Source organism: Crocodylus porosus, unplaced genomic scaffold, assembly GCF_001723895.1.
Source record: "Crocodylus porosus isolate Cpor-Errol unplaced genomic scaffold, CroPor_comp1, whole genome shotgun sequence".
Lineage (NCBI taxonomy): Eukaryota > Metazoa > Chordata > Crocodylia > Crocodylidae > Crocodylus > Crocodylus porosus.
In genome coordinates, this window is record NW_017728915.1 from 12,217,482 (window position 1) to 12,236,131 (window position 18,650).

Sequence of the window (18,650 nt, forward strand, 5' to 3'; positions counted from 1 at the left end):
GGGAATAGGGAGGCCCGAGGAGATGGAGAGAGACAGGGGAACGGCCGGTCGGTGGAGCAGTCAGAACACACACAACATTTATCGATTAAGTTCGCCGTCTTATATGGGCGTGGTTCGTGGCGCCCCAAAACAATTACAATAGTAACATCAAAGATCACTGATCACAGATCACCATAACAAATATAATCATAATGAAAAAGTTTGAAATATTGCGAGAATTACCAAAACGTGACAGAGACACGAAGTGAGCAAATGCTGTTGGAAAAATGACACCGATAGACTTGACGCAGGGTTGCCACAAACCTTCAATTTGTAAAAAATGCAATATCTGCGAAGCACAATAAAGCGAAGCGCAATAAAACGAGGTATGCCTGTACACAATACTGCCAGTCCCAATGAAAGCCAATACATGATGGAAACATAAATATAGCAAAAAAAACCAAACTAGGGAGCCAGTCTACAGACTGATAAGACTCAGAATAAAACAGAGCTTTTTAAATTATCCACAAGAAGAAATCCTTAAAGTAAATCACTGATTTTAATCTCCTTATCAATTTCTACTTTTTATTTATTTCTCATTGACTGAGAGCCATTAGAATAGATTACTTTGCAAAGTAAATACAGCTTTTACACTTAAGTTGGTATTTTCTTCCCATGCACTCTATTTATGCACATGAATTTAAGCAATATATTAACTTAAGCTTGTTCATATTTCTAAACTGTAGATTTTATTATTTTATAAAATGGTGAATGATGCCTTCCCTTACTAGATGATAAACAACATTAATCATCTAGCAAATGATAGATGATAAATAATGATGATACTAGATGATAAATAATATTTAAAATAATTTGGATCAAATTATATTGAATTAAAACGAGAATTTAATTTAACATTAATAAAAATATCCATTTAAATTGTTTTTATTTATTAAATAAAATTATCTTAAAATTGCTGCATTCATAGGAAAACGTAATTTTTTGAAAAATGTCATATGCAAAGCCAACTTCTTAAAGGATGATTAAACTCAACTGATTATTTCATAATTTTTAAGTTTTTAAAATTAGTATCTTTCATCCTCTACATCATCATTTGTATTTATATATAAGAGAAGGAAAACAAATTTTCTTGCTTTTTCAATTCCCAATTGATTTTTCAACTATATAAATTAATCACTGAACTAAACCATTTAGAGAAATTGAAATGGAAAAAATATTTTCTCTGAATCCTGCTAATGCTCCCAAAAGACAGGTTAGCATTTTAACTTTTAGTTTTGACAGTGAAAATCATAGTGTCACTGTCCCCTGCCCCGGTTTTATGTGTTGATTACAGTCAGTTCTACAAGGCACTGAAATCAGTGACCTTTTGAAATGATGATCTCATTCTGGTTTGTGAGCATGCTCAGTTAGTACACAGACTTTGGCTGGTGGACTCAGAGGAGTTTTTGAGAGACTCCAATAGTTATTTTTGTATAGGGCTGTGTGCAGCAGTGTGTGCTGAGTGCGCAAGTGTGTGTTGGGTGAACCTGTGTGGTGATTGGTTCATCATGTGAGTGACAGCTGCCTGGCACAGTGAGAGTACTGGCAGTCCTTGGACTTATGACATAATTGGTTCCTGAAAAATGAGTCTTAAGCTGAAATGCAACTCAGAACTGATTTTCCCAAAGGGAACAATGCTATAAATGGAGGATTGGTTCCTGAACTAAGGCCCGATACTCTGTTTTCACCAATAAAAACCCAGAGTTTTGTACTCAATCAATTATAGATGAGTTCTATAGCTATATTAATGTATTTATATTGTAAATAGCAATCATATTGATTTGGAAAGACTTCTTTGAGGTGACTTTGCCGGACTTTTTGAAGGGCTCTCGGTTGGACTTTTTGAAGGATTCTTGGCTGGAGTCTTCTTTGGAGTCTTGGTTGCAGGTTCTTCTGGAGTCTTGTCTTTTTTCTTAAAGAAAGTGTCCAACAAAGTTTGGACATATGTTCTCCAGGGACACAGTTGACACAATGAACTTGTTCACTAGCGTGGTGTCAGATCAAGCGTTGGGAATTCAAAACTGATATGCGAAAGTTGAAACAGGGCATCAATTTATAAACGTTGCAAGTGTGAAATGTTGTAACTCAAAGCGTTATAAGTTGAGGACTGCCTGTATATATATGGTGACCACACCTGAGGAGAGGCACGGTCGGGTGGGTAAGCACAAGTGAGGACCGGGGCAGTCAATACCTCATTGTGAATGACCATGAAAGCATACTGTTGGTGTGGTTGTCCAGAGGGACACTAACCTGAGTAGAGGTCACCAACACACAGTGTCTGACTATCTTGCTCATTTGTGCTGTGAGAGACTGCTCTCTAGCGCCAACTACAGGAGTTTTGGGGTTCCTCTCATTTGTTGGTTATTGATTGGTATTTGTTTCTATTGTACTTTGCTTGCTATTGTTCATTGGTTGTACTACAATATAGTTGTTTACCCCTCATCATTGTTGAGCGTGATTATTACTAATTAATTATTGGTCGTGCTAGGTGGGGCCAGGCCACAGGCCGATGCCTGGTGAGAACAGCCCATGAATGTTTCCTTTCATTTAGGCCTTGGTTAATTAGGCCTTTGCTAATTGCTTGTTTAACATTAGGTGGTTAATCAGTGATTTTTTATCAGCTCAGTATTTTGGCTTTTTTAAAAGTTCAGCAGCAAATTTATATACGCTTAAATATGTTTTTTCCCCCTATGTAAAGCATTCCCATATATTATTGTGAGTTTATGCCTTACTGTAAGCTCTCAGAAATTCAAATGTCAAGTATTTTGTTTAAATTTAAAAAATCTGATTGAAATTTTAAAAAGTTAAATTAAAATATTGATTTCAATTTCCCAACTAGTCTTCACATTACTTACCTAACATGATCCTTTCATTTTTGTAAAAATTCCAGCACATACATAAAACATTATTCTATTAGGCATTACAGGCAGTCCTTGACTTACAAAGTTTTGAGTTACGTTTATACATTGACATTTTCAACTTTCTGATGTCAGTTTCAACTTTACAATGCTTGATTCAACGCCACACCATGCCATGCCAGTGAACAAGTTTGTTGTGTTGCCCTTCTCCCTGGAGAACATCTGTCCAAACTTCCTTGGACACTTTCTTTAAGAAAGAAGACAAGACTCCAGAAAAACCTGCAGCCAAGACTCCTGAGAAGACTCCAGCCAAGAATCCTTCAAAAAGTCCAGCATAACGAAACTACAGGCCAATTAGCTTAACTTCTATTCCAGGGAAAATCCTAGAAACAGTCATCAAAGAGGTTACATGTGACAAACTTGCAGAAAGCATGATACTGAATGCCAGCCAGCATGGCTTCATCGCACGTAGGTCTTGTCTGAATAACCTCATTTCTTTCTATGATCAGGTGACTCATCACCTGACCAGAGAAAACTGGTTGACATCATATACCTCAACTTCCAGAAAGCCTTTGACCTGGTATCCCATGAGGTACTGATCAGAAAATTGGAAGATATTGGGCTCAACTGTGGGACCATCAAGTGGGTGTGAAACTGGTTGCCGGGTAGGACACAGAGAGTCCATATGAATGGATTGGTGTCATCCTGGCGAGATGTGGGCAGTGGTGAACCGCAGGGGTTGGTACTTGGCCTAGGGCTGTTCAATATCTTCATCAACAACCTGGATGAGGGGGTGAAAAGCCCATTGGCCAAGTTCATGGATGACACCAAGATATGGGGTTGTGCGGACACACCCGCAAATAGGCTGCAGATACAAGCAGATCTAGACAAGCTGGCATGTTGGGCAGAACAGAACCAGGTGAGGTTCACCACAGAAAAATCCAAAGTGCTGCATCTGGGAAGGAAGAAACCCCAGCACACCAGGCTGGACATTGCTAACCTGACCAGCACTACAAAAGAAAGGGATCTGGGGTAACAATAAACCCCAGCATGAATATGAGCCAGCAATGAGACACAGTAGCTGCTAGGGCCAATAAAATTCTGGCATGCATCAATTGATGCATCTCCAGTAAATTCAAAGAAGTGGTTCTCTCGCTTTACTCAACATTGGGTGCCACACTTCAACAAGAACGTGCTAAAGCTCAAGAGGGTCCAGACAAGGGCCACCCGTATGATCAGGGACTTGCATGGCAACCCATATGAGGAGAGGCTGAGGGATCTCAGACTCTTCAATCTAAAGAAAAGAAGGCTGAGTGGGGACCTGATTGTGGCTTACTGTTATATCAGAGGCATACATCAGGGGCTCGGGGAACAACTGTTCACCAGGGCGCCCTGGGGGAAAACTAGAAACAACGGCCACAAACTCCTGGCTATCAGGAAAAGCTTCTTCACAACTAGGGTGTCCAGACTATGGAACAAGCTTCCCCCAGAGATGGTGCAATCATTTATCCAAGAGGTCTTCAAGAGAAGACTGGATGGTCACCAGACTCCAGATGTCTTTCCTGCTCATGCAGGGGCCTGGACCCAATGATCCTTCGGGGTCCCTTCCAGCCCTAGTCTTCATAGTAATATGAAGACTAGTAATATGAAGACTAGTGATTCTATAGTCACCTCAAAGAAGTTCTTCCAAATCAGTATGATTGCTATTTACAATATAGTTACATTAATGTAGCTATATTACTAATCTATAATTGATTGAGTACAAAATTCTGGGTTATTTTTGGTGAAAATAGGGTATTGAGCCTTGGTTCAGGAACCAGTCCCTCATTTATAACATTGTTTCCTATGGGAATTGGTTCCGAGTTACATTTCAACTTAAGATGCAGTTTTCAGGAACCAACTGTCATAAATCTGAGGACTGCCTGTATATGATCAGAAAATGCTTTCTTGGTGAATGGGACAGCTTAGCCCAGCCTGGACCGGTAGGGAGCGAACCAGGAAAGTCAAGGCTGCAACCAAACTCCAACTGGGTACACATATTAAGGACAATAAAAAATCCTTTCAGATATGTGGGGAGTCAGAAGAAAAGCAAGGGTCACACTGGACCCCTGCTAAACCAAATGGGACAACTGACAACCAACATCCAGGAAAAAACCAACCTGCTTAATGGGTATTTTGCATTGTTTTTTCACCAGCCCAAAGGGACCACCCTGCCTAACACAATGCAGGATGGCCAGGGTGAGGATGAATTTATACCCAACAATGGTGTAGACCTCGGGAAGGAACACCTTGAGATGCTGGACACCTTCAAGTCACCTAGTCCCAACAGCCTGCACCCCAGAGTATTTAAGGAGCTGGCAGACATCATAGCCCAGCCACTGGCAAGGATATTTGAGCATTTGTGAAGTACCAATGCGGTGCCTATCTTCAAGAAGGGAGGAAAGTCAATCTGGGGAACTACAGGCTTGACCTCAATCCTTGGGAAGATTTTAGAAAACAATATCAAAGTGACCATTCTTGATAAACTGGCTGATGCATCATCCTGAGGGACAGCCAGCACGGGTTTGTTGTGGGTAGGTCTTTCCTGACCAAACTCATTTCCTTCTATGACCAGGTAACATATCGCCTGGACAAGGGAGAAGACTGACGTTATATATTTGGACTTTAAAAAAGCTTTTGATCTGGTGTCCCATGATTTCCTCATGGAAAAGTTGGCCAACTGTGGCTTTGGCTAAATTGCAGTCCAATGGCTGGGGAATTGGCTCCGAGGTCAGACCCAGAGAGTGGTAATCGAGAGAAGTGAATCATCATGGTGCCTCGTGACCAGTGGTGTCCCCCAAGGCTCCATCCTTGGACCTATACTCTTTAAAATCTTTATTAATGATGTGGACACTGGTGTCAGAAGTGGACTGGCCAAATTCACTGATGACACCAAACTTTGGGGTAAAGCGTCCATACCTGAGGATAGGCTGGTGACCCTGACAGGCTTAGGAAATGGGCGGATAAAAACCTGGTGACATTCAATATGGATAAATGCAAGGTACTCCACCTTGTGAGAAAAACCGCATCATGGTTATAAGCTTGGCACCTTGGCCGAAAGTGACTTGGGGGGTCATGACTGACCACAAGATGAACACGAGCCACCAATGCGATGTCGCAGCTGGTAAAGTGAACAAAACTCTGGCTTGCATCTATAGATGCTTCTCAAGCACCTACTCTGAACTCTTTTAAGAAACATTTGGATGCCTATCTTGCAGGGATCCTTTGACCCTAGCTGACTTCCTGTCCCTGGAGCAGGGGGCTGGACTTGATGATCTTCCAAGGTCCCTTCCAGCTCTAATATCTATGTCTATGAAAACTATCCAACTGGAGGCCTGTGGGCTGCATGAGGTGCACAAAGGGTTGCTTTGGAACGCATGGGCTCCTACTTGGCCACTGTTCCTGCTCTGGGCTTCTCTTCTGGCTTCTGCTTCCTGTAGCAATTTCAGGAGTTGGCAAGGTGCAAAGAAGCCCACAGATGGTGGGCTGGGGGCACAGGGAGAGGGAACCACCCATATGTGTGGTACAGTGGTAGTAAAGTGGCACAGTGGCTCAGGCTGCCTGAGGGGACAGTGAAGCAATCCAGGGGGAACGTCTGCTCAGGCACTGTGTGTAGCAGAGGGGGCTGCCTACCTACCCGTGCCATGGAGCAGGGCAAGGCTACCTGCCCATGTGAGCACTGGAGATGGGGGGATTGCGAAATGCCCACATGCATGGGGAAGAGGCTGCCCGCATAAGCTGTGTAGTGGTGTGTTGTGTGTGTGTGTAGGGGGGCTACCAATGCATGCTGTGCAAGGTGGAAGGGTTGGCTTGCACTATTGTGGCCTGTGCAGGGTACAGCCTCCAGCTGCTGAGAAGTTGGACAGTCCTGGCTAAGCCAATAATAAAGTTCATCATTTCCATATTTTGGGGAAGATCAGGGTCAAATCTTGCGACTCAGAGACATCTCCAGTAGATGGAATTATTAGCCCAAGCAGATCAACACCGTGCTTTTTGTCATCAATCCATGTAGATGCCACTTATACATAAATATATTAGTCCATAAACCTATACAAGCCATACAAAATTACTTATTACTTTAGTAAGAAGAGCTGCTAATTCCATAATAAGACTGCACTCCAACACCCTAGAAATCTTCATGATGAGAAACAGATGCACGGAAATGACTTGATATGAATTGAAAGAGAGATGCCTCTTTAAAACATGACCTAACACAGGGACTTCAGCTGTTTTAACACCAACTGACAAATATTTATTTGTAGTCATTCCTTTATAGTAGCAAACCAGAAAGCCTTAGTAATTTAGAAAAGTCCTGTGATACAGCTGTTTATACAAAGCTTCAGATGGTAATAGCTGAGTGATAAAGCCTGTACGTAATCAATGGGAATTGGTCATCTTTCAGTTCTTGTTTATTCCAACAGAAAATTAGCATGCTGAATGTTCAAAGGCTAGAATAATACAGTGTTCCCTGGTACTGTATTTCACCAACATTACTGAATTACTAATTCACTTGTCATCTAGTTTGAAGCAACTGGGTTCTATCCTTGTACAAGAAAAGCAACTTTCAAAACCAGAACAGGCACACAAAAGGGCCCTTCAAAACAGCGATCAAGTGGGACAATAGTGTGCATCAACTGTATGGTGCAGAGGGCTGAATTTCCCCTACAAAAAAGTCATAAGCACTTTCTTTATATTATATAACACAAACATGCTCCTTTTTCACATAGGAAAATGAACCAAATTGCTAACCATTGAGCACATTTGCACACCCTTCACTTCCTAAAAAATATCCTTCAAGTTAGGAAGAAGTCACGAAGTCCAGCAAACCACTTAAATACTGGAATAAAGCCAAGATGGACAAACAAAAGCAGTGGCTATTTTTAAGTGGCATCTTTGAAATAATATTTAATTTAAAAAAAAAGCTTTGTATTAGATAAGTTAGAGAGAACCAAGAGCTTCAAAAACGAAGAGATTTAAAACAAAGGTAATCAACCAGGGTATAAAGTGCATTGCTTCTGTTTGTTCGCGGCCCTCTGTGGGATCCTAAAGTCTGCTTGCTTAATTGAGAGAGAAACATGTCAACTGCACTGTCACATAAGATGCTTTCTAAAATATTCATCAATAGTTCCTTATCATAACACAGCCTAGTTACCACGATGTAGCACACCAGAGTGTTTTTCTTACAGAGTGTACTTTCCACAGGCTATAATGCTGATTTGAATATCAATATTCAAGTTAAGTTTGCCCTCTAGTTAAGAGACTGTCGTTAGTTAAAAGAAAAGCTTAGTCTTTTGCACGTTAAATGCAATGGGTATGAATGAATGTACCTTTGGTCATTATTTGGTCACTAAGTCTCACAAAAAATATTTCACTGCTTGTACACATTAACAGTTTGGTTTCAAAGGCCTATGGACTGTGGAAAAGTCATTTTAAGTATTCCACATGTACAGGCATAAGAAAGAAAAGATTGATTAAATAATCCAGTCTATCCTTCTGCCAGTGCAAGACTGCTCTTTACAGTTAATCTGCCAATTTGTTGCCCCATCACATAAAGGGAGTTGTCCAAAGACACCAAGTGAATGTATGGCACATCTAGGAACTGAGCCTAAATTCTTTAATCCAGTGTCTTAACCACAAAACCAGCCTTCTCATCCAGCATGTAACATGATTTCCATTTAACTTTAAATGTGGATCAAAAAGCAACAATTAAAACCAAAGTTATGAAAAGCACAAATTTTAGAATTCATGAATGACCATGCTGACCACTTTGTGGGGTGTGCAGCACAAAGACAGTCCAAAAAGTTTTAAACTTCTTTAAAAAGACTTTTTCTCCCTGGTTAAACTTCTGGATACTTTGGAATGAGACATCACAAGTACTAGATGCCATGAAGCAATTTACATACCTGTGATGTCATAGAGTAGTGGGCCAATAGCAAAATGATTTAATGGGAAGAAAAGAAAAAGATTAAAAAAATAATTCACTTGCTATTTCTATGCTATTATTCTCCACCCCATTAGCAGGAAATACTAGATAGTGTATTTGTTGGTTGTTTTTTTTTAACCAGGTTATCCTCAAGCATATTTTACAAAAGATTCTTAATGTTTAATCCTTCCAAATAGTATTTCATATTTACATAGATTTACAGATGGGGTGGGACTCCCAAAATGCTGTTGTAAAGGGGAGGGTTAATATCTGCAGTGCAATAGGTTGATGAGAAAGCTGCTGCAGTTGTGCAGCGTAACAGGATGTTAATTGTGCAGCTACTGGACAAAAAGGAGTCCAAAGGGTATGTAATGCGGGTTATTGCGCATGAAGGACTAGTGTGAATGCTGAGCCGTGAAAATCAAAATAAAGTCAAACTAAGCTTTACCTTACTCAGGTCTCTGTTTATAGCTGCTGTCAAAAATGTCTTTTCAGCACAGAGATTCTCACAGCTTCAAAAGGTATTATTTGTACTGGGAAATGCTCAGTATCAAAAAAATACCTTTTTCTTTTGGTTTTAAATGGCAAGAATGATTTCTTCCTATATGATTTTTCTGTTCCTGAGTTAACTGGGTAAAATTTTATTTTTGGATAACACAATAAATACACTGAATTTGGCACTGCTAACCCAAGAACACCTGTAGATGTAAATAAAGATAGGACTATTTGTTGTCAATCTGTCAGCAATCATTTCATGGATTGCAACAACTATTATGAACAAGCACTGACCAGCCACACACCTGAATGCAGAACAACCACCACCAGAAGGCTATCTGGAATACTATTTCTGAACCAAACTGTCCACTCATGAGAAACTCATGTGATCTTACCTCATTTTCCACAAGGTTAAGTTGAATTGCGACGCTAACTTTTTCTGATCCCATGAGAGTATATTAGCTATGCATCTATTGTAGCCCCAATCTCTATGCATATCTTGACTAAAATTGGAGATCCAGGCTATGCACAAACATTCATTTCTACCAGAAGAAATCAGTCTAGTAGAAAAATACCCCAGGAGTGGGACTATACTGTGTGGATATTCCTCTAGCGTCCTGGCTGGAGAGCTTCACAGGCAAGCTCTCAGCCAGGAAGCACTAGAGGGCTTCTCCCTGCACTGCCCCTGCTCTTTGAGGAAGTCATTAATTGGCAGTCTATCCTGTCCCCTGCCTGGGAAGGGGTCAGGCTGTCAAGTGGCAGTTGGCAGCTGTTGAAAAGCAGCAGGTGCCCCAGGAAGACCTGGGAGGGCTCCAGCCCCAAGAGAATCCCCTCCTCCCCTGCTCCACGCTGCAATCAGCTGATTGGCAGGAGGGGGACATTATTCTGTGGTGGGAGACCTCCCAGCACTCCTGTGGGAGAACAGCCTCTACTCTTTGCACTCCTCTGGGCTGACCAAGAGCAGTGAGGGATAAGGCAATACCAACTTGCTGCAGCAACAAGTGTGCGAGTAGGATGCAGGGAGCATCTGGAGACGTTTTCTCTTCTCTTGTCTGTGTGAGGTGGGGAGCAGCTGCCCATTCCCCTTCTCCAAACCAGGGTGAGTCCAGTCTTTGAAAGGCCTTTTCCTTGGCTCCACTACTCCTGGTCCCTTAGAGGAGTTAAGTTAGGGGAAAGTGTATAGACATTCAGTTTCCCAGGAGCAATTCTCCTGGGAGTGATTTAACCCTGGGGTCCCTGGATTATTTTTCTCCTGAAGCAGCCATTTGGGCTCCAGACAAAAAGGCTTTTAACTTCTTCACAATTTTTGTTTTCTACTGGGAGAATGGTGAATCTTTCAGTAGAGACTGTATGTCTGTACGTGGCCCCAGTAAACTCAATGGCAGAGTTACCATGACACCAAGAACGCTACAATTTTCACCCTCTCCCCCAAAACATCCTATGGAATTTGTCACACAAAGAAACTCAAAATTTGAATGGAAATGTGCTAGAATCCAGTAAAGCCTAAAACACAACATCACTGTCAAAACCATACAGATAGCATTTTGCACATGAGAGGTAGGCAGTCAGAAGCCAAGGTGCATAGAAGCAGCAAAAAGTAATGTAAAAAAGGGAGCCAGTATCCACCTGAAAATTAATTATTTTTAAAGTTCCTTCAAAACTTCTATTTAATGCAACACAACATTTCCAACATACAACATCCTTCAAGAAAGTCTAAAAGTGCTATATAATTTTAGAGAATAGCTAAAACTTCTGCATATAGAATCACAGGAAAGAAGGGAAGCCCCCTCAGGAGCTGTCCATGGATGGAGATTTTACAGCCTCTCTAGGCAGATTGCTCCAGTGCTTATAGTGAGCAAGTTATTTCTAATATCAAACCTAAATTTCCCTTACTGCCATTCAAGATTATTACTTTTTGTCCTGTCCCCTGCAACAGGAGAGATGGTATTTGAAGACTATTATCAAATTCCCCCTCAGCCTTCTTTTCTCCAGAATAAATTATCAATGTATTTGTTGATTTAATAATCCTAGTTTGAGGAAGAAAAATCCACATCTGAAGAGGGCTTTAACTATAGAACGATAACTGGACATACCAATCATCACAGGCACACCTTTCTCTAAACTATATACCATTTCTCTTACAGTAAGAGAAATATGTTTGGCTTGTGTGAACATATTTACGGACTTTTTTACAAGTTGTTTTTAATGGTTTAACTCAAAATGTAAACTGTGGTATAAATAAATGTTCATGCAAAATGAATTCCCAACAACATGAAAGATTTTCATTGAGAGCTAGAGATACCATGTTAAACTACATACGTATATGTACACATTGAGGGAACTCTCCCAACCATATAAAAAATTTAACTGAGAAACAGGAACACTATGTTAACTTCTACACATGCAAAACTTGGAGACTCTTGAGAATGAGTCAGGTTTGCCTCAGAAGTAGAAGGTGAGCTAAGTGAAGAGGTTTGTCATTGTACAAGATATATCCTGTTTGATATGGTGATTACACCATCATATAGTTATATGACTATTTTCTCAAAGCCGTGAAGGAACAGTAAAATACATATAACATAATTTTTGTTATATATAACAAACTACTACAGGGTAGTAAATTAGTGTGTGTGCATGTAAAAACTGACAGGTTTATTCTGTGTAGATTATGTAAATGGAACCCAGCAAGGTTTTTGGGGGCAGCACAGAACTGCTGCTACTCTATGACCTTTGGCTCATATTCAGGCACTGCAGATCCTACAGCATCAAGCGAATGTCCACTGGTATTAATCATCATTTCTTCTTTTACCATGACTGGCCATGGGAAAACATCATTGAAGTTCTCTTGACTGGTCAAGAGATGGTTGCTCTAACCTTCAGCAGTTTCACTTGGAAAGTGACTAGGGACAGACCCACTGGTCTCCCCCTTCTTTCCTCCATCCCCATTTATTTCAGCCTTTAGATTACTTATTTTTTTCTGGGATATATTTCAAAGTTGTGCTATATGAGGTAGGAACACAAATCCCATTATCTTTAAATGGGATTTATACATTGGACTGCACTGAACACTATACATGCATTATACAAAAATCCATTATACATACTACATTGAAACTTTACACTTAAAGTTTTTAAAAAATATTTTCCACTACATTTTGGATGCAGGCTAAGCTAAAGAAATCCACACCCAGACCTGTTCCCTGGACTATAAATCATTGTATAAATCCACATAATTATTCCTGAACAGCACAGCTAGTGATGTTGATATGCTTCTGATTTTAAGTGAAGACTGGATTCTCATGCCAGTAGCTACTGTTCAAATTCCCAGAGAAGGATTTATGTCATAGCTACATAGCTTATCTTCAAGTAGAGGAAAGGTTCACTCATGAGCCTATCCCAGCAGAAGCTGCTGTAGAACAGAGTACAGGTCCACTGGGATGTCAGGTCCAGCTGACTGGGTGTTATGCAATTGCAACTCCTACTCCATAGTCTGGACTAGGACATCCAAAGAATAGGGCATGGAGTATAATGGGAAGTATAACATTACAGCAAAAGCTCTGTTATCCAATATGTTGGTTAATCAGATATGTCGGTTAATCAAATGCGCACCATCTGGTGCACTCCCTGGCATCAGTGTGCTGGGGGACAGAAAGGAGGGCCCTGTGCAGGCTGCTTTGCTCTGGGCCATGGGCTGAAGAAGTGAAGGAGAAGAACTCAGCTTGTGCCAGTGAAATTGGAAGTGGAACTTCTGGTTTCGTTTTTGCCACATCCCTCAGATGCCAGTTAGTAGAGATTTCCAGTTGATAAAGTGCCGGATAATGCAGCTTTTGCTATACAATAAATAGATAATATTTTTAATGCAGTGTATGTCTGTTAGTGTATCACCAGCACGATTACTTCTTGTTTTTACTGAACTATGTAGAGGGGCAGATTTTCAAAGATGACTCAGTCTAGCCCTTAGTTCTGGTGCCAGCAAATCTGAGCCCAGAATTCAAGACCAGAATAAAACTGCAGGTACACAGTACAAGCTTGGTGTAATATTTGCAAATGCGCCTGCAAATTCAGGTAATTTGTCATCTACTTTCTATCATTTGTATGTCTGTTTAATAACAAGTGCAAGACTGCAGGATTTTAATAGGTTTTATAAACATTAGGGCTGGAAGGGACCTCAGAAGGTCTTTCAGTCCAGCCCCCTGCCCCAGGGGCAGGAAGTCAGCTAAGATCAAAGGATCCCAGCAAGATAAGCATCCAAACATTTCTTAAAAATGTTCAGAGTAGGTGTTTGCACCACCTCTGGAGGGAGTCTATTCTAGGCCCTGGGGGCTTGGACAATAAGTTTTTCCTTATGTCCAACCTAAAATGGTCTTGGGGGACTTTATGACTGTTGGACCTTGTCATCCCTTGGGGCGCTCTGGTGAACAGGCCTTCCCCCAGATCCTGATCACACCCCCTTATATACTTATAGGTTGCCACCAGGTCACCCTTGAGCCTGCAGTTTTCCAGGCTGAAGAGTCCCATGGCTCTCAGCCTTTCTTCATAAGGACTGTTCTCTTGCCCTCTGATCGTGCATGTGTCTCTCCTTTGGACTTTCTCAAGCTTCTCCACATCCTTCTTGAATTGTGGAGCCCAACATTGGATGCAATACTCCAGCTGCGGCCTAGCAAGGCCAAGTACAGTAGAAGGACGACATCTTGAGATTTGCTTGAGAAGCATCTATGGTTGCAAGCCAGAGTTTTGTTCACTTTACCAGCTGTGACATTGCATTGGTGGCTCATGTTCATCTTGTGGTCAGTCATGACCCCCAAGTCCCTTTTGGCCACTCTGCTAGCGAGGGTAGCACTGCTGAGCCTATAAGAGTGATGCGGGGATTTTTTCCTCCAAGGTGGAGTACCTTGCATTTATCCATATTGAATGTCACCAGGTTTTTATCTGCCCATTTTCTAAGCCTGTCAAGGTTGGCCTGGATCATCAGCCTATCCTCAGGTGTGGATGCTTTATCTCAAAGTTTGGTATTATCAGCGAACCTGCTCAGTCCGCTTCTGATACCAGTGTCCACATCATTAATAAAGATGTTAAAGAGCACAGGTCCAAAGACAGAGCCTTGGGGGACACCACCGGTCACAGAGCACCATGATGATTTACTTCCGTCGATTACCACTTTCTGGGTCCAACCTCAGAGCCAATTTCCCAGCCATCGGATTGTGATGCAGCTGATGCTGTAGTTGGCCAATTTTTCCATGAGGAGATCATGGGACATCAGATCAAAGGCTTTTTTAAAGTCCAGATATATAGCGTCAATCTCTTCTCCCTTGTCCAGATGATATGTCACCTGGTCATAGAAGGAAATGAGATTGGTCAGGCAAGACCTGCCTGCAACAAACCCGTGCTGGCTCTTCCTCAGAATGTTGACATTAGCCAGCTTGTTTAAATTGATCTTGCTAGTATTTTCTTCCATAATCTTTCCTGGCATTGAGGCCAAGCTAATTGGCCTATAGTTTCCCAGATCGACTTTCCTCCCTTTCTTGAAGATAGGCACCACATTGGCCGTCTTCCAATCTTCAGGTATTTCATCTGAGCACCACAAGTGCTCAAATATCCTTGCCAGTGGCTGGGATATGATGCCTGCCAGCTCCTTAAGTACTCTGGGGTGCAAGCTGTTGAGACCAGGTGACTTGAAGGTGTCCAGCCTCTCAAGGTGTTCCTTTGCAAGGTCTACACTGATGCTGGGTATAAATTCACCCTCAACCTAGCTGCCCCGCATCATGCTAGGCAGGGTGGTTCCTTTGGCCTAGTGAAAAAATGACAAAAAATACCCATTAAGCAGGTTAATTTTTTCCTGGATGTTGGTTGTCAGTTGTCCCATTTAGTTTAGCAGGTATCCAATGTTACCCTTGCTTTTCTTTCAACTCCCCACGTCTGAAAAAGGACTTTTTATTGTCCTTGATACATGTAGCCAGCTGGAGTTTGGTTGCTTTCCTGGGTCACTCCTTACAGGACCAGTGCAGAATATACCTTCTTTGTAGTGATTCCTGTCTTCCATCCTTTATAAGCCTCTGTTTTTAGATGTAGGAGGTCCATGAGTTCCCTGCTAAGCCAAAGTGGTTGCTGTGCCCTTTTGCTACCTTTCCTCCGAGATGGGCTGGAAATCCCTTGTGGTTTCAGGACTGCTCCCTTAAAGAGCAACCACTCATCTTGGACTCCCCTCCCTCTCGAGTCATGGACCTTTAGGGCCTTGACAAAAAGTCTCCTGAGCTTATCAAAGTCAGTTTTCCTAAAGTCAAGGTCTTCTGCATTGCTGACTGACTTGCCAGCTTTGCAATGGATAGTAAACGTGATCAGGTCCTTGTGGTCAGCGGGTCTCACAGCTTTCCACAAATTGTTAGGTGGCTGACTAGATCATCCCCTTTGGCCAGTACCAAGTCCAGGAGCACTTTACCTCTTGTCAGTTCATAGACTCCTTGAGTCAGGTAGAGTTTCTCCACGCATGTGAGGAAGCTTTGTGACTGTTCAGATTTGGCCAAATGCTCTTCCCATGAGATGTCCAGGTAATTGAACTCTCCCATGAGAATCATGCACCAAGAGCAAGCAGCCTCAGCCAGTTTCCTGGCAAATTCCTGGTCAAGCTCTTGATCCTGATTAGGAGGTCTATAGTAGACTCCTACCATTGTGTCCTCTGTGCCATGTTCCCCAGGTATTTTAACCCAGAGGGTCTCCAGTCATCCTCCATGGGTGCCAATGTAGCTTTCCTTGACATAAAGGGCTACACCCCTACCCCTTTTTTCTGCACAATCTCTCCTATACAGGGTATAGCCATCTGTACTGTGGCCCAGTCATAGGTGGAGTCCCACCAGGTCTCTGTGATCCCTATGAGATCATAGTCATTATTGTTGAGCAGGAGAACCAGTTCCTCCTGTTTGTTCCCCAAGCTCCTGGCATTGGTGTACGGACACGTAAGTGTCCCATTGGAAGCCCTAGGCTTCCTTGCACTTCCAGGAGGACACCCTTCCAGGGCTGGGGTAGGTGTGGATTCCCTTGAGTGCCCTAACCTGCTAGTTTTGCAGTAGTTGCCTGGTGGGCTTGCTATGGTGGTAGTCCACCCATCCCCCGGCAGGCTCAGTTTAAAGTCTGGCTGACCTGTTTGACCGAACTGGTTGAGAAGAGCTTCCTCCCTAGTGAAGTGAGCTGGAGGCCATCTCTTCTCAGCAGACCACTGCCTCTCTCACCAAAGAGCAGACTATGATCATGGAAGCTGAAGCCTTCACAAGGACACCAGCACCACAGTCTTTGGTTGACTACCTCAATCCATCTCTTATTTTTTAAGAAAAGGTAACTCTGTAGGGCAGTGGTTGGTAACCCTTTCAGGCTGTGGGATGACCCAGCATGGGTTGGAGGTGGGTGGGTGGACACAGGGACCCAGCCAACACCCCTGTTTCTCTCCAATGTGGCACAGGGGAAGCACCTACCACCGATGCCTATTTTTTTCTGCCATGGAAAATGCTACCAAAGCCCCATGTACACAAATCATACCCAATGGCTCTGCGGACTAAATATGGCCCACGAGCTGTATGTTGCTGACCCCTGCTGTAAGGCAACAGTCCTCTCACATAAATCTTATTTTATATTCTGGAACAAGGTAATGGCCCCATTGAACCACTGTTGCCCATGGTTCCCAATGCTCTAAAACCAAGCAAGAAATGTAGAAATATATGAAGGCAACTTGAAGGATCCTAATAGTAGTTTCATAGGGGTTGGAAGGTACCTTAAGGGAATTTACTATACATTTTTATGAGATTTTTAGCTCCTTCCTTTTTTTTTGTATTTCCTATTATGAAAACACACATTTTAAACAATTTGAGGTGCATACATTGCTAGTCAGTAGCTAAGAAATGAGATAAAGTTTTAAGACTAATTTACAGCTGTTCCTGCAAAGGTTTGCAAGATCCTGAAAGGAAACAGAAAATCCATTCCTTCCTCAAAAGTTGTACAGTGCCTTCCATATACTGAACCTTCTAGCAGCTGAAAAATACTGCAGGGAACACAACCTTTTGTACACTGCATGACCCTCAGTGGTGCCCTGGAGGTAGTCGATACCATGGCAGAGTGTTCATACTGCTGGTAACATCAGCCAAAAGGTGGTTGGAGAGGACAATTTCCCATATTCATTCTACACTGGCAATCTGAGGCATGAGATAATATACATGGCACCATTCCAAAAGATGCAAGTAATGTTTACACCAAGGAAGAGTTCAACTTTAGGTCAGGATTAGCAAGCCCAATCTGAATTTGAATGTTTTTCTTAATGTCGAAAATCACATTAAGCTCCTCTTTGGCTTAGGCTCTCAAACACAAGGCCTGTGTTTTTTGGGTGTTTTTTTTTCAATCCTGCACACATTCTGTCTGCCTTGGTCCCAGCACACACTAAATGACACCAGCTGCTTTTCTGTGTCAGTGACCACTACAGACATAAAAGAGCCCTTAATGTAGATGTACTCCTAAAGGGTAAAAACAAATTTTTTCAAACATTTCTCCATATTTAGTAGACATGATGAGTCAGTTTCTTTGAGAAATAATTACGGTATCCCAATTTTAGAAAACACGCTACCAAATCTACATAATCACAACTGGGCTGTCTCAAGTTTCTGAAGGTCCCAGAGGTCTTATTTGGAGATGTAAACAATATATGCAGATTTAGGCCCTAGATGAATTGCAGAAATCTAGCACTTGGTTTCAGGGCTTCCGTGGTGCATATTCCACACATTACTGTCATGACGAATGCATATTCATCCGAAACTAAAGAAAGGTGTTGGTCATTTCCTTGTCTCCTATTCAATCTTTTCTCTTCTCCACTAGTTAAATGCTAAGCCAAAATGTTCATCTTCTGTTTGTAGGCAACATAGTCAATGTGTATTATTCAAACTTAGAATAAAAACTGAATTTTAAAGGTCCCACTTAACACTTCAAAACAACAATAACCCACCTAAATTTAACATAGTACATTCTGTTTCTGTTAAATACAAACCTTCAGCATTCCTCCTAACTTACTGAAAGCTTAATCTAATAACCACAAAAAGGTTATTATTGTACTATTAGAGAAGTATCTGTCAACCGTGTTTATAGTTTTTAAGACACCATGAGATAATAAGATGCTATGCTTTGTGCTCAGACAATGCCCAGTAGATTAGGTAGGTGTCCTACAAATCCTCCCCTTATTGAAGCACAAAGCACAGCTTTTCTTTTTATCACTCTTATAAAGCACCCATCCAGATTTTCATTCAGGAACCCTTTTTTTTTGGCGG

The 18,650-nt window shown here is 41.8% G+C and overlaps 1 protein-coding gene and 1 long non-coding RNA gene across 6 annotated transcripts in view; both read right to left on the minus strand.

The window, feature by feature from the left end:
• The window catches only part of FTO (FTO, alpha-ketoglutarate dependent dioxygenase), a 423,074-nt gene that overhangs the window by 114,035 nt on the left and 290,389 nt on the right, over nucleotides 1-18,650 (minus strand). The window lies entirely within an intron of this gene.
• LOC109310514 overlaps nucleotides 5,855-18,650 on the minus strand; it is a 20,948-nt gene continuing 8,152 nt past the window's right edge. The window contains exons 2-3 of the long non-coding RNA XR_002101230.1: nucleotides 16,882-16,888; nucleotides 5,855-5,940 (exon numbers count right to left, since the gene is read on the minus strand). This is a non-coding gene — a long non-coding RNA (uncharacterized LOC109310514). The remainder of the gene's footprint in view (nucleotides 5,941-16,881; nucleotides 16,889-18,650) is intronic.